Source organism: Pan paniscus, chromosome 9 (assembly GCF_029289425.2).
Source record: "Pan paniscus chromosome 9, NHGRI_mPanPan1-v2.0_pri, whole genome shotgun sequence".
Taxonomy (NCBI): Eukaryota; Metazoa; Chordata; class Mammalia; order Primates; family Hominidae; genus Pan; species Pan paniscus.
In genome coordinates this window covers 117,737,427-117,753,086 of record NC_073258.2, presented here as the reverse complement: position 1 = coordinate 117,753,086, position 15,660 = coordinate 117,737,427, and the positions used below count along the sequence as shown (strand labels likewise).

Below are 15,660 nucleotides of genomic sequence, written 5' to 3'. Positions count from 1 at the left end.
AGGGTTAAGTGAATTAATGTAGGGAAAATGCATTGAAAGGGCTTGCATATTACTAAGTACTTCATAAATATAGCTATTATTATTATTCTCAAAGCATTTCTTACATACTTACCTATAATAGCATTTGCCACTTTACTTTTTTTTTTTTTTCCAAGACAGAGTCTTGCTCTGTTGCCCAGGCTGGAGTGTAGCGGCATGATCTAGGCTCACTGTGACCTCCGCCTCCTGGGTTCAAGCAATTCTCCTGCTTCAGCCTCCTGAGTAGCTGGGATTATAGGTGTATGCCACTATGCCCAGCTAATTTTTGTATTTTTTAGTAGAGACAGGGTTTTACCATGTTGGCCAGGCTGGTCTTGAACTCCTGACCTCGTGATCCACCCACCTCGGCCTCCCAAAGTGCTGGGGTTACAGGCGTGAGCCACCGTGCCCGGCCTGCAGTTACTTTTTTGTGTATATTTCCCAATAGACTGTGGCTTTTTTGAAGGTGGGACTATTTTAATCATCTTTGTGTCATCAGTATCTAGTACACAGTGGGACCCAGTAAGCAATCAGTTGTGCTGTTTGTGTAGCCCAGAATAAAGTGCCAGGTCCTCCTGCATTGCAGCAGTCAGCAGCATGCAACTGGAAAGTATTGCTTTCTGAAACTACGGCATTAGAGCCACAAAGCTGTTTGGGATTGGACCTTAGCAAGCTCTTCAACCAGAAATTTGCTATTACAATGAAGCTTCCTATCTGCAATAGGTAGATTGTAGCTGACAGCATGTAGTCATTGGAAGGAGGTTAATCCCAGAGCATAAGAGGACTTCTGATTTATTTTTGCTTAAAGGGATACAATCCAAGGCCACAAAGGCTGCTATAAGACTTTTGTTTTGTTGGGGATAATAAAGAGAGCTGTTTCTGCCTTTTCCACTTTCTTCTTATAAACCTGCTGAAGATTGAAATGTTAAAATGTGATTCAGAGAAGAGATTTCTTTATTGTAAACATGATAGAGAGCTCAGAATGAATGCCAGAGATAGACTCTTTATAGAGGATTTCAGGGTATTAAACTCTTAAGCCCCTTATGGTCAGGTTTTACTGCCAACCCTTAACACCCCACCATGCCTGAGCTACTGCAGTAGTAACTGGTCTTTCTACCTTTAGGTTCGCTGCAGTCTCTCCTGCCTACTGCTGTGATATTAATATTTATAAAGCCTTACTTTGACTTTTCTCATGCATTATAAAAAATCCTCGCAAAATACCCCATCATATACAAGGAAAGTTCCAAGTTTTAGCTTGTCATTCTGGACTTGTATTAGGATTCTCCAGAAAGAGAGAGAGAGAGATTTCTTTCCTTTCTTTTTTTCTCTTTTTTTTCCCCCAGGGTTTCACTCTTGTTGCCCAGTCGAGTCCAGTGGCACTATCTTGCAAACTGCAACTTCCGCCTTCCGGTTTCAAGCAATTCTCCTGCCTCAGCCTCCTGAGTAGCTGGGATTACAGGCGCCTGCCACCACGACCGGCTAATTTTTGCATTTTTATTAGAGACGGGATTTCACCATGTTGGCCAGGCTGATCTCAAACTCCTGACCTCGTGGTCCACCTGCCTCAGCCTTCCAAAGTGCTGGGATTACAGGCATGAGCCACCACGCCCGGCCTGGATAGATGGATTTCTGTAATAAACCTCTATAGGCCGGGCGTTGTAGCTCATGCCTGTAATCCCAGCGTTTTGGGAGGCTGAGGCGGGCAGATCACCTGAGGTCAGGAGTTTGAGACCAGGTCGGCCAACATGTTGAAACCCCATCTCTATTAAAAATACAAAAATTAGCCGGGCATGGTGGTGTGCACTTGTAAATCCCAGCTATTTGGAAGGCTGAGGCAGACAATCGCTTGAACCCAGGAGGTGGAGGTTGCAGTGAGCTGAGATTGCGCCATTGCACTCCAGCCTGGGTGACTGAGGGAGACTCGGTCTCAAAAAACAAAAAACAAGGAAAAAAACCCCAAAACCTTCATAATAAGTTTCCATATCTATATCTATAGATATAGAAGAGGTTTATTTTATATATATAATAGATATATAGATAGGTATAAGAGGAGGTTTATTATGGAAGTTGGCTCATGTGATTCATGTGATTATGGAGGCCGAGAAATCCTATGATAGGCCATGTGCAACCTGGAGAACCAGGAAAGCTGGTGGTGTAATTAAGTTGGAGTCTGAGGTCCTGAGAACCAGGGGAATCAAGGCTGAAGGCCTGGGAATTGGGAAGGGGTGGTGTGCTGGTGTAAGTCCTGGAGTCCAAAGACCCAAGAACCAGGAGCTTTGATGTCCAAGAGTGGGAGAAGATGGATATCCCAGCTCAAGAAGAAAGAGTGAATTTGCTCTTCCTCTGCCATTTGCTCTCTCTGGGTGGAAAAGGGTAAACAGATTATGACGCCCACCCTCATTGGTGAGTGTGGGTCTTCTTTATTTAGTTTACTGATTCAAATGCTAATCTCTTGCAGAAATACCCTCAGAGACCCACCTAGAAATGTTTTATCAGCTGTCTGGGCCATTCCTTAGCTTAGTCAACTTGGCACATAAAATTAACCATCACAGGACTCTTCTGCAGTCTGACTCTGGTTACCTTTTCTACCTTATCTTCCACTATATCCTAGAATGAGCTGTGTGGCTTACCTGGCCTAGTTGTGAGTCCTATAATGTGAATTGCATTTTATGTTTGTATCTACCCAGAACATTTTACCTTTTGAAATTTTGCCTCTCCTTTAAGATCCATTAAAAAAAAAAAACTATTTATTTATCTATTTATCTATTTATTTATTTATTTAATTTTTTTTGAGATGGAGTCTCGCTCTTGTTGCCCAGGCTGGAGTGCAGTGGCACGATCTCAGCTCACTGCAACCTCTGCCTCCCAGGTTCAAGCGATTCTCCTGCCTCAGCCTCCTGAGTAGCCGGGATTACAAGCGTGCGCCACCACGCCCAGCTAATTTTTGTATTTTTAGCAGAGACGGGGTTTCACCATGTTGGTCAGGGTGGTCTCGAACTCCTGACCTCATGATCCACATGCCTCAGCTTCCCTAAGGGCTGGGATTACAGGTGTGAGCCACCATGCCTGGCTAGTCATGAAGTATTTTAAAGGACGTAGGTTCTGACACTCTTAAATTCAATAGGCCAAAGTTCCTGGCATTTTTTTCTTGGATATGTACCGCATAGACCTTTCTTAGTAGATACTGGGAGAAAGAAGTTGGTTTAATAATGAATTAATGGGAAAGTTTTTTTTTTTGAGACGGAGTTTCGCTCTTACTGCCCAGGCTGGAGTGCAATGGCCCGATCTCTGCTCACTGCAACTTCCGCCTCTAGGGTTCAGGCGATTCTCCTGCCTCGGCCTCCCTAGTAGCTAGGATTACAGGCATGCGCCGCCAAGCCCGGCTAATTTTGTATTTTTAGTAGAGATGGGGTTTCTCCATGTTGGTCAGGCTGGTCTCGAACTCCCAACCGCAGGTGATCGGCCCACCTCGGCTTCCCAAAGTGCTGGGATTACAGGCGTGAGCCACCGCGTCCAGCCTGGAAAGTTTTAATTGACCTTATGTCTGTAGAATTAAATGTATTTCATTAACTTTTTAAAGGTAAATAAATCTGGGGTTTCATCTAAGTGTCGAAAATATGATTTTCACCAATGGCCTACTTATTTTTGCCATTATTTGCATAAATAGCTTTCTGGTTTTTCTCAAGTTAACCTGTATGCTTGTGATGTGAAAGTCATAGTATGTATAAAAAATAGTACCAAGATGAAGTATAGATGGTCATTCTGAACCATTATTCCTTGGCAGAGTGAACTATATTTAAGGTTTTAGAAATAAATCGTATTTCCATGTCTGAATAAGACCTTAGTCTTATTTAAATAAATGTAGGGGAGATGGAGAGAAAGAATAAGATTTGCCTAAGAATACTAATATTAAGATGAATGGCAGGTAGGACACACTGAGGCAATCTGTCAGGCACTGTTCTCAGTGTTTTACATTCACCATCTTGCTTCATCCTCACAACAGACTTTATCATTTGATTAGAAAAAAATCAGTACGATCTAGATGTTCTCATTGAATAACATTTTTTCATAAACAATTTAATTTCATTTAATTTATATTGTTACTATTTTTTATATAAGTAAAGATGAGGTCTCACTATGTTGCCCAGGCTGGTCTCAAACTCCTGGGCTCAAGCAGTCCTCTCACCTCGGCCTCCGAAGTGCTGGGATTACAGGCATGAGCCACCACATCTGGCCCTGAACTATTTTAATGCAACAAGTATTTACTGAGTTCCGATAAATGAACCAAGTCTGGTGCTTTAGAACCATGATCTCAAACTGGAGGACATGTCTAAGAATATCTAGGCTTGGACTGCTTTAAGAGAATAAATTTCCAGATTCTCTATATTTTATTTATACTCTTTCCTGAAATTGACTTGTCTGAAGGCAACACTGATATAATGCGAGTCCAGCTTCCCTACCCTCCCTTTAGCCCTGTGCCTTCTTATGATTAACAGAAGACAGCCGTACCTTTCACCCATCTTGAATCTCACCATTGTACATTTCTATGAGGTATAAAATCCTCCAGGATTCTAACAAAGGGATAGTCAAAACACTAGTGTCACGCGTGAAACTTCCTTTTATCAAGGTATCTTCCTCCATACATCTTATTAAGAGATGCATTTCCAAAAAAGGAAATTACTTTTTATGTTTAGTTCTCAAAATTTGTAACATTTGCATTGTCTTCATCGATTGTGTTTTACTATAATAGTAACCATACCACAATCCAACATAAATAAACAATAATATACATGTTTTCATTAAGGAAAGTATGATAAAAGTTATATTAAATACTGTGGAAGAAGCAGAATAGAAATACAGTTTCAGGGAGACCGATAAATGGCATAGCATTTTATATAGGAAAAAAAGATTCTGTTACAGTTTTAAAATGTAGGATGGGGGATATCAGATTGCCCAGGTGTTTAGATTTTATTGGAATTAGTGATACAGTAGGGTTTTTCGTTTGTTTGTTTATTTTTAAGGCAGGGTCTTGCTCTGTTGCCCAGGCTGGAGTGCAGTGGTGCGATTTTGGCTCACTGCAGCCTCTGCCTCGCAGGCTAAAGCAATCCTCCCACCTCAGCCTCCTGAGCAGCTGGGACTACAGGCGAGTACCACCGTGTGTGACTAATTTTTGTATTTTTTTGTAGAGACGGGGTTTTGCCATGTGGCTCAGGCTGGTCTTGAACTCCTTGGCCCAAGTGATCCACCTACTTCCACCTCCCAAAGTGCTGGGATTATGGGCGTGAGCCACTTTGCCTCACCAATATAGTAGGGTTAATAGCTTTAAAATTAGCAATATAATAGTGTTTTTAGGTGTCAGTTCTAAATAGGCATAGATTGATATATAAATGAAAATATAACCTTTGCAGTGATTAAAACTTGTAATGAAAATTTTAGATGTCAACCTAAGAATATTCAAGGAGACACCTTTTTTCCCCCCATTAAATTTGTTTTAGCAGGTATGTGAGCAAAACTTTTGAATAGTGCCGCAAAGGATATAGAGATCAAGAAGAAATAATTTTTGCCCTCAAGATGCTTGTTAGTTAAATGGTGAAGCAGGGGCATAGATACATGGTTTGGCTTAAATAAAGCCTTAATTGTGTCATGGTATTTTGCTGTTTGCTTAACATGGGCATTGTGCCTCAGTGTTGTGTCATGCTTGTTAAAATGACCCTTGAGTGGTAGTTTAGCTCATATGTGCTGTGTTACCACATAGGCTATTGTGCAGAACAGTGAGGGATTGTATATGGTGAAAGACAGATGGATAGGAACAGTGCCCACTGCACTTACCACCAATGAATGGTAGGGCTTTCTCTCATTGTCTAGTTGATGTGGTCATAAAAAACATTAGACTGGAAGTCAGGACACCCTAATTCTCATCCTGAGTCTGCCACAGAACGTATGACCTTGGCTAAATCATTTAACGCATTTGAACTCTAGTTTCCTCATATAAAAAAAGTTTAAACTGGATGATTTTCTACCTGTGAAGTTTAGAGTTCATACATTTTTACACAGTATATGCGTTTTAGAAGGGATAGGTGCAGCAAATTTTAAGAAACAGATGCCAAAATAATGGAGTAGATTACTTACTTACTGTAATATGCGGAGAAGAGTAGCTTACTAATTATTTGTCTAAGTGTGATTAGGACAGTCTGCTATATGGCTTGTCGTAAGTGTTGTGGGTCTCACCACTGCCCTTTTTATTTAAAAAGAGAATTTCCTCTACTTTTGAGAATTAGAACAAATACTACACAGGATTAGTAAGCGAGAATACCAATTTCAGCTTCATGCCAGTGCCTCTAGTGAAAACCACATTTTTGCAGTGTTCTAGCAGAATATTAAAATGGCTTATGGATTACAGACAGCTCAGGCTTTGGTCTTTATAGGTCAGAGGTGGAAACCAACGGAGCAATTACCGTTCACTCTTATGGGCGGGGCTTCTTAGGTTCCTTATGGAGCTAAAGTGAAACTCTGGAACAGTTCCACTAGAATGGCTTTCCTGGGAGCTTATGAGGCTTACATTCTGAAACTGATACTCTTGTAGTACAAGAATAACTACAAACTGATGTGGAATTAGGAGGCCAGAGAGGGGAGAAGCCACATGTAGCTCTCATTCTCACAAGTCCTTTGGCTGGCGAACAGAGGTTTTTCCCGTCACTAAGCAGATGTTTGGTTATATATTGACAAATCCTCTCTAAACAATTCTTAGAATAGAAGACTGAGTCTGTCTTGTGCTTTGGGGGTGAAGGGGAAGAGCAATATTGAAATGAGTGAAATTAGCTTGTGATGGTTTAACTTCTGCAAATATTATCTATCTAACCAGTCTTTATCTCCTATATGTGTTCTTAAATATGGTCCCCATTGTTTGAAGCCAAGAAAGATAACTGAGGAAATTCTATGGCTGATTTGCCGATGTTATTACCAATTATTTATTAGCCTTAGTATCGGATAGTTTGACTGATTTGCCATGTTGTTTTTTAGAAATGGGGGTCTTGCTCTGTTACCCCGGCTGGAGTGCAGTGACGCAATCCTAGCTCACTGCAGCCTCGAACTCCTGTGCTCAAGTGATCCTCCTGCCTCACCTGTGAGTAGCTGGGACAACAAGCGTATACCACCACTCCTGGCTAATTTCTTTTTTTACTTTTTATAAAGACGGGGTCTCCCTATGTTGCCCAAAGGCTGATGATTTGCCTTTTTTAGGTAGAAAACCTGGACTGGGCCCTCAAGTTTTTAACTTTTTTTTTTTTTCTTGGTGATAGAAAATGTGGGGTGAAGAGGTCTGTTAAAGTGACCAGGCTTGGTGCTATTTAAAGCCGAGGAGGGAAATACTGTTTCCTGGCAGGCTTTATTGTGTTTTTGTATCATTAAATCTCTAAGTCAGCAGTTTACTTTTTGTCTAGTTGTATGTCTTGGCTTGTCTAAATGAATCATAATTAAAATTTAGTCACTGGGACTCTTAATCTTGTCTAAGCAGGAATTATAGTTTAGAGATACTATACCTTGCTGTGTATAGAATAAGAAAAGTATAAGTCTGCCATGATCACTGAGATGGGTTTTTATAAGTACTAAACTTTTTTAGAAGCATAGTTTTCTTTATCACCTGTCCCCCAGAAAGTTTAGAAAGTGAAAATAAAAAAGTAAGTAAAAATAATGGTATTGGAGTTATAATTTGGAAATTTGTTTCATTCACTTGCATTTTAATATTTATTATGTAAACATGAAATGATAAATTTGTTTCCTTTGAAAAGATTCAAGAAATAGAATAGTTTTAAAAGTAGTCTTTTACATTCCTTTGCTTATTGACAAAATCATCATCAGGAACATCGATTCAGGGAATGAGGCTTCTGTTCCATCTCAAAACGAACATTACTAATATTTGCTATGGTCATTTGACATAAGTTTTTATTGAGCCAGAACTATACTGGGGCAGTAGCCTTCAAGCCAGTTAAACATGAATTAAGAACTTGTGTGCCAGGTACTGCACTAAATGTTAATGGCATAAAGGTGAATAAAACATCGTTTATACTGTGTTTTGTTTCACACAGGATTTGAGATGGCTGACAGAAAGTAACTAAAGTGAGATTGTAAAATGTAACTGAGGTTCAGAACCAGGGAAAAGATAAATTAGATTTGGAGGCCAAGATATGGTTAAATAATTAATTAGACATGAAACCCTATGGCTGAACAGTTCAGTTGAATGTTGATTTTAGTAGTGATATGATACAGAAGCTAAGCTTTGTTATAGTCACGCAATGTTGAGGCATGGTTAATATATAGCAAGATTATGAAGAGTTCAGGCATTTTTTGGAAACTCCTATGAATATGTCATCTAGAATTGGTTTTGTAAAATGGTAGTGCTTGTACTGTTTAGTTACATGTGTTGAATATCAGATGGATTTCAGTATTTTTTAAAAACTTTGCTTAAGCCTCTTAAGCCTCATTGAGTGGGGAGACTACAGTGTAAGTATCCAGGCTGAAGACTGAACTTCCACCTTATTTTTATATGGTAATGAGTTTTTGTTTAGATGATATATATGTTTTAATGTTGAGATGGAAAAAGTAGAAGTGAATTGCAGTGTAGAAACTACTCTGTTTCCTTTTTTATCTATTTTTATTTTAGTCATTAAGCTTTCCCCATCTTTAGTCTATTGAGTTGTTTCATGGCACCTTCGGAGGGATGGTGGGAATGCCCTTTGCTGAATCAAAAACTACTGTTTCTCCAACTTCACAGGTTAGAGAAGCTCATCAAGTCAATAATTTATAATTTTAATATGGAAGCTGTTTTGGGAACTCTTGTGGGCATATCTTGGTTTTAAAAGAAGAAAAAAGATTTACTGATTTAAGAGGTATATAAACGCAGCTTGCTGACAGTAGCTTTTGATTTTATTGGTTCAACAGATATCACTGTTGCACAATACATAATCTTTCACTGTGGCAGCTAATGAGATACAAAACTGCATAATTGCACCAACAGTTATTTTCCTTATAGAATTTGGCGGCTACTAAGTAAACAACTTTTAAAATTTATCTTAATTGGTTTAGTTATGTGCCATCATTGAATGAGTCTTACATTTTCCTTCACGCTGTTGCACTCCACATTCTTAGTTGAACAGAGAAAGATATTATTTTAAGGGAGGGCTTGATCTTTTAGCATTTTAGCCAGTTGGCTTTTCTTAATTAGGATGATTACTCATATTTAGATGAAATCTAACTGAGAAACCACAGCAAAATGCTTACTGAAAACATTCAGGTAGTCAGTGTGGAGGAAAGACTCCTGGAAAATAAAATGTCTCAAGGTTGTTTTGAAGTTTATCCTCATTGTTTTTATTTATCCTTATGTGTGTTAAGTATACGAGGATTCCTGGTTGTACTGATATTTTGGCAAAGTCCTGTACTGTTCCTTAAATGCTTCTAATGCGGACACTGACTTTTAAGAACCAGACACATGTAGATGTGCAGCGAGACAACACTCTGGCCTTTAACCATTGTGCCTCCTTTCTTACCTGCGAATTGCGTTTACTAGCGTATTTCACATTTCAGCCAATAGATCTAAAGAATACAAATGAGAACATATAGGACCTGTCTGCAAATAGGTTTTAACTTCCAGAGATTAGAAGTAGCTGTTGAGAGCACTGTGGGTTTAGTGTGAAAGAGTGCTTTGGCAGAATGGGCAGTGTCTACTGTAGGCTAAAAATGGGGGAACTATAGCATATCATGAGCCTTCTGTAACCCTCGAAGTCAGTTATTAGCAGTTGAACATGCTCTTTGGTCATAATGGCAGTCCCCAGGCTCCAGATAATAATTTGAGGAGGGAGCTGGGAGAAATAAGGAGGACATGAGTACATAGGACAAAAGTGGGCCAGTAAAGGGAAAATTACATACGAATAGAAGAATAGAGAATGGAAAATGGTAAACTGGAGAGAAAAAGATGAAAAAGACATGAAAAAAAGAGTAGGGATAAACGGGCTCTACCTGTTTCCTTTTCTGATCAGTAAAGGAAAATACTTCTTGAAATCCTTAGGGCATCTTTGGACAAGGAAATCAGAAGTAATTCAAATTGTATTGTTGTCAGAGTTTAGTCTTAAAAGTTGTATTGCCAGGTAGAAAACAAAGCATGATAATCATTTATAGAACTCCTTTAGTTGGTTTACTTGCCTCTTAGGGTAAAAACAAAATTAGACTTCCAGAGTAGTCTGTGATCTTGGAAAAGTCTTTCTGAAAAATGATTATAGAACTGTTAAGACATCTCCCATCTCATCTCATATGGCATCATACTTTTCCCAATTATTTTCAGATATTTTCGCATCAAAGTTTTCTAGAATGAGTTTTGTAGAACACTAGTATCCCTCATTGCTTAAATATATTAGGAGGAAAAGGATTTTTTTAATTAAATAAGTTTGAGAATATATAGAGTGGACAAAATTAGTTTTAAAATTACAGGTCATTTGAGAGGTCTTGAAGTACCAGTGTCTTGTGGATCCCTGAAGGGCTAGATGAGGGTGGGGCATGTAGCCTTTCTCAAATTTATGTGACTACCATACAGTTTGAGGAAAGCTGGTCTATATAAATGCATTACCTGTGAAACCTGGCTTTCTTCCACATCTCCTCTGACTTGCTTTGCTATTTTTTTCCCCATCTCTTACAGTACTTCCTGCTATCCCCCAAATTGGGGGAATTCTTTCTTTTTTCATTTTAAAATGTGATATTCTGGAGATCTGAATTCTCTCTTTTTACATTTTTATATGTGTATTCCACTTTGAGCAATATTAATACTAGCTTACATTTTAAAATACGATATTCTGGAGATCCAATGTATAACATGAGGGCTATAGTTAATAATATTGTATTGTACTGGGATTTTTGTTGAGAGTAGATTTTAGTTGCCCTTGCTAAAAAAAAAAAAAAAAGGAGGCAGGTAACTGTGAGGTGATGGATAAATTAATTTGCTTGACTATAGTAACCATTTCACTATATATAAGTATATAAAAACATTGTGTTGTATACCTTAAATATATACAATGAAAAAGAAAAGAAAATATGATGATAGTATTTATATGTGAACTCTTTATTTGGATCTTTAAGTTTCTGGATAATCTGGTCCCTAATCTTATCTACATTCCCAGGTTTATTCATCACCAGTCTTCCATGGTAAGTCTTCACTTGAGCTCAATTTACTATTCCACGATTATATTCTGTATGTGGAATGTTCTCCTCTACTTTTTGTATTATGGTCTGGCTCAAGTGCACCTTTTCCTTGAGACCTTCCCCGATATCTTTAGCTAGAAGTAATCTCTTCCTTGGCACATCTGTAGCATTTATGTACTAATACCTATAGTGTTATTTACAGATTTATTTGTGGTTATTTATGCACATGTCTTAGATTTCGAGCTTCAGAAGAGAGGGAATAGCATGCCATATCACCCAGAAGCTTGTAGCTTAGCTATTGCCTAGTAACATTATTAACAGAGTAATAACGTCAGCTAACATTTATTGTTTACTATAATAAATGACGAGCACAGTTCTAAATGCTTTAGATAATTAATGTAGTGAAGAAGTAGAGTAACTTACTCAGTCACATGCTCAGTTAGTGATGGAGCCAGGATTTGAACCTAAGCATTCTTCTGCTCTTTATCACTACACAGTACTGCTTGCTATGATAGGTGCTCAGTGAGATTTGAATGAACAAATGAGCAGACAAGGCTTTGAAAAAGAGGGCCCATCATCTGTGGCTCAAGCTCATAAGGCACTTTCTTTTCCCCTTTTCAAAGCTGACATTTATCATTTATCTAGCCATGTAATGTTTTCAGTGACTAAGAACAATTAGCTAGAGTTCAGGTGGGCTGTGGGAGTGGTAGAGATGAGTGTGTGGGGAAATGCGTTTAGTCACTGTGTTTATTTTATTTATACACTAGAACCTGCTGCTATCCTTGTTGAAGAAATAGTGGTGAGTCCAGGCTTTGGAGTCAGGAAAACCTGGATGGGAGTTTCAGCTTCTTCATTTATTAGCAGTTTGGGCAAGTTTCTTAACAGTTGTAAACCGTAGTTTTCTTCTTTGTAAAATAATAGTAACTATTTCTTTAGTGTCTATGTGAGGATTAAATCAGATGATCATGTAAAGCACTTAGCTATAGTACCTACTACATATTAAGTGCCCAACAAATGTTACTTATGATACAATAGGTTTTACTTAACATAAAATTAACTCCTAATCTCTTAAAAAAAATGTCTTTTGAATGTGGACCTTTCGATTTTAGTCAGCTAAAGCATTAAGTCTGTTTTCTTCCACTCCCTCAACTTCATAGTAACATGTCTGTTTATAATATGCAGTGAGAATTGTAGTGTACATCGCACCATTTATACACTGCAAACATCATACATTAGTAACAAGTCTGTCATGAACTGAGTTAATTGTAGGGTTTGTTCTGAACATTTTCTTGCCAGGCATGGTGGCTTACGCCTGTGATCCCAGCACTATGGGAGGCTGAAGTGGGAGGATCACTTAAGTGAGTTCAAGACCAGGGCAACATAGCGAGACCTCACCTCTACAAACAAACACAATTAAAAATATATATTTTTTCATTGTTGAGCTTTATTTTCGGTGTTTGTAATATGAAGACAATAGGTATCTTTTTATTTATCAAATAAGGTTTATTAATTATGCTTTTTCTTTTAAATGACAGCCTTGAGTCAACTTTTTCTGTCCTTGTGCTAAGAATTACAGTAGTCTCAACGTAGAGCCGAGGTGATTCTGATCTAAAGATGCTCCATGAATGTGCGATATTTCTTTTTCTTTTTTTTTGAGATGGAGTCTCACTCCGTTGCCCAGGCTGGAATGCAGTGGCACAATCTCAGCTCCCTGCAGCCTCCGCCTCCCAGGTTCAAACAATTCTCCTGCCTCAGCCTCCCGAGTAGCTGGGATTAGAGGCACACACCACCATGCCTGGCTAATTTTTGTATTTTTAGTAGAGATGGGGTTTCACCATTTTGGCCAGGATGGTCTTGATCTCCTGACCTCAGATGATATGCCCGCCTCGGCCTCCCAAAGTGCTGGGATTACAGGCATGAGCCACTGCGCCCGGCCGCATGTGGGATATTTCGAAGAATCTTAGCTTTGATGCATCTGTGGGGAAGAAATGAGTGATTATTAACAAAGGTAAAAGGAGAGGAGAGTCATTGCAAATAAAGAATCTTGTAGCGGCCAGGTGCGGTGGCTCACACTTGTAATCCCAACACTTTGAGAGGCCGAGGAGGATCACCTGAGGTCAGGAGTTCGATACCAGCCTGGCCAACATGGTGAAACCTCGTCTCTACTGAAAATACAAAAATTAGCCAGGCGTGGTGGCGGGTGCCTGTAATCCCAGCTACTCTGGAGGCTGAGGCAGGAGAATCGCTTGAACCTGGGAGGCAGAGGCTGTGGTGAGCTGAGATTGCACCACTGCACTCCAGCCTGGGAGACAGAGCGAGACTCTGTCCCCCCCAAAAAAAAAAAAGTATCTTGTAGCAGTTTATTCTAGGCCAGAGCCACAGTTTGTGTTGATTTGGCTAGAAATTATTAAAGTTGGTATTCTGTGAAATTTTGTTTGAGTGGTTCTTTGTTTGGTTGAGCGGGTTCAGATGAGGCTGAGAAAACAGGAAGATTGTGCTTGGAAGAGGGGGAGAAGGCTTCCTTAGGCCAAGGCAGGTCAGTCATTCTATAAGGAGAGTCTCTATACAGGATGTTTCTGCTTTTAAAAATATGGTCTGATATGCAAATTCACTTATCTAGTGCAAATGATTCTGGCAAAGGTTTCTACTTTCTTGATTCAGGAATAAGACAAAAGAGTTTTCCACCCCATAGTACACAACAAAAAAGAGGCATTATAAAACTTTTCAGAACTACTAAAGTGGTATGATTTTATGATTTCTTGTTGAATTCAGCATTTGAAAACAGAAGAAATGTGAAAACAGAGGAAAGGTGCTTAGCATAGGAATTAACTTGTTTCTTGGCAAGGAAACCAGGGTCAGGTGTTTGAATCACTTGGCTTTGTGGTGGTTCTGTTGGTTTTTGTGTGTGTGTTTTTCTTCTTCTGCTGGATTATCATCTCTTTTTTTCTGCCTTGGAAACTGTTTCTTTATCTAGGGCAATCACCCCACTTACACAGGAGGCAAATTCAAAGCTAGTTGCCTTATGTTGTTAAAAGCTGTCAGATTCACATCCTTTGCCATATCCTTCTTCAGGAGTCAGGACAATGAAGACAGGAGTCTAAACATGGGGCCAGAGTGAGCTGCCCCGTCCTCAGTACCAACACCTATTCCTGACAGCTTAAGTTGCTTCTCAGCCTTAGTGAAGCTTTCTCAGCTATTCTGGCTCATGATGATCATTCCCTCCTTTGAACTGAAATAGCCTAATTGTCTCTGAGTCATGTGGCAATTAGTCTTGTTTTGCTTTCTGATATCTCTTGTAGTTGACTTTTATTGTTAATGTATGCTGCTTGAAGGCAAGGGCTGTTGTGAATTTATTATATTGCTATATATTTTACAGAGACTCTTGATTTTTCCCTGGTTTACCTTGGGAAGTTTTCCTGCCTCTTAAATGGCGAGAGGATCCTTTAGAAGATTTCCTAACTCTCAGAATCTTTTAGATTTTTCATGTCATGCTGTGTTTGCTATGGCCTTGAAAAAGCAGTTTTTCCCTTTTTTGCAGCAGACACAACCAAGATTCTGGATAAAGACCAGGCAACACAATTTTCCTAGAGTAATACTTACCTTGAGTAGTTTCTTATGGGGAAAAAAAACCCCAATATTCTTAGGCTTAATTTCTATGATCAAATATTTTAAAGATAGAAACAAATGATATATAGTAGTTAGCTATGGGGGCAGGCAGACAAGCAAAATGTTAAGATCTTGCATGACTAATTAGTACTGTATAAAACACATTTAAATTTTGTTGTACCCACTCTTACATTAGAAATGAATTGATTGATTCATATGGTATTGGTTTTCCTTTAAGGGATTTATTTCTTAATGAATCAGAGGTTTCACATTGAAAAAGAATCTGCGTATTTTTATATACTATCCCAAATTTCATCTGAGTTATTTCATGTTTTTCATTGCCCCATTGGAAACCGTATTTTGCCAAAGAGTCATTTAATATATTTTTCACACTGGCTTTGATTTGGTGACATGTAGCAGTTCTGGAAGAATTAACGATATGTTAACACAAGTTGACTGTGATAGAATAATTACAATAAATATGCCTATTTTCCTTTGGGGAGAAAAGTCTAAAATTCTGCTTTATAGAAGCTATTCTCAGCTCTAAAAGAGCATATATGTAGATCTTCATTTCTTTTCTTCTAACAATTTTAGGGGAAAATACAAACCTTAAGTTATTTCCTGAAATATTTCCCAGGATGATTACTACCTTGGATTTTAAGGCTTCTTTCTTCACAAGTTCTGACTCTTCTATAAGCACAGTCAGAATGCTGACTCTCCTTTAGGTAGTCAGAATGGGTCTTCCAAACCTTTGTATGAGCCCATTAGCTGCCTCAGCTTTCCCTCAACTTTCAGGAAAACACAGGTTACATATTCTTTACATTACTATGAGAAACTACCTACGTTATTTTT

The 15,660-nt window shown here is 38.8% G+C and overlaps 1 protein-coding gene across 10 annotated transcripts in view; it reads left to right on the top strand.

Moving 5' to 3' along the window:
* Nucleotides 1-15,660, top strand: part of SIK3 (SIK family kinase 3) — a 251,912-nt gene that overhangs the window by 45,438 nt on the left and 190,814 nt on the right. The gene's annotated exons all lie outside the window — the stretch shown is intronic.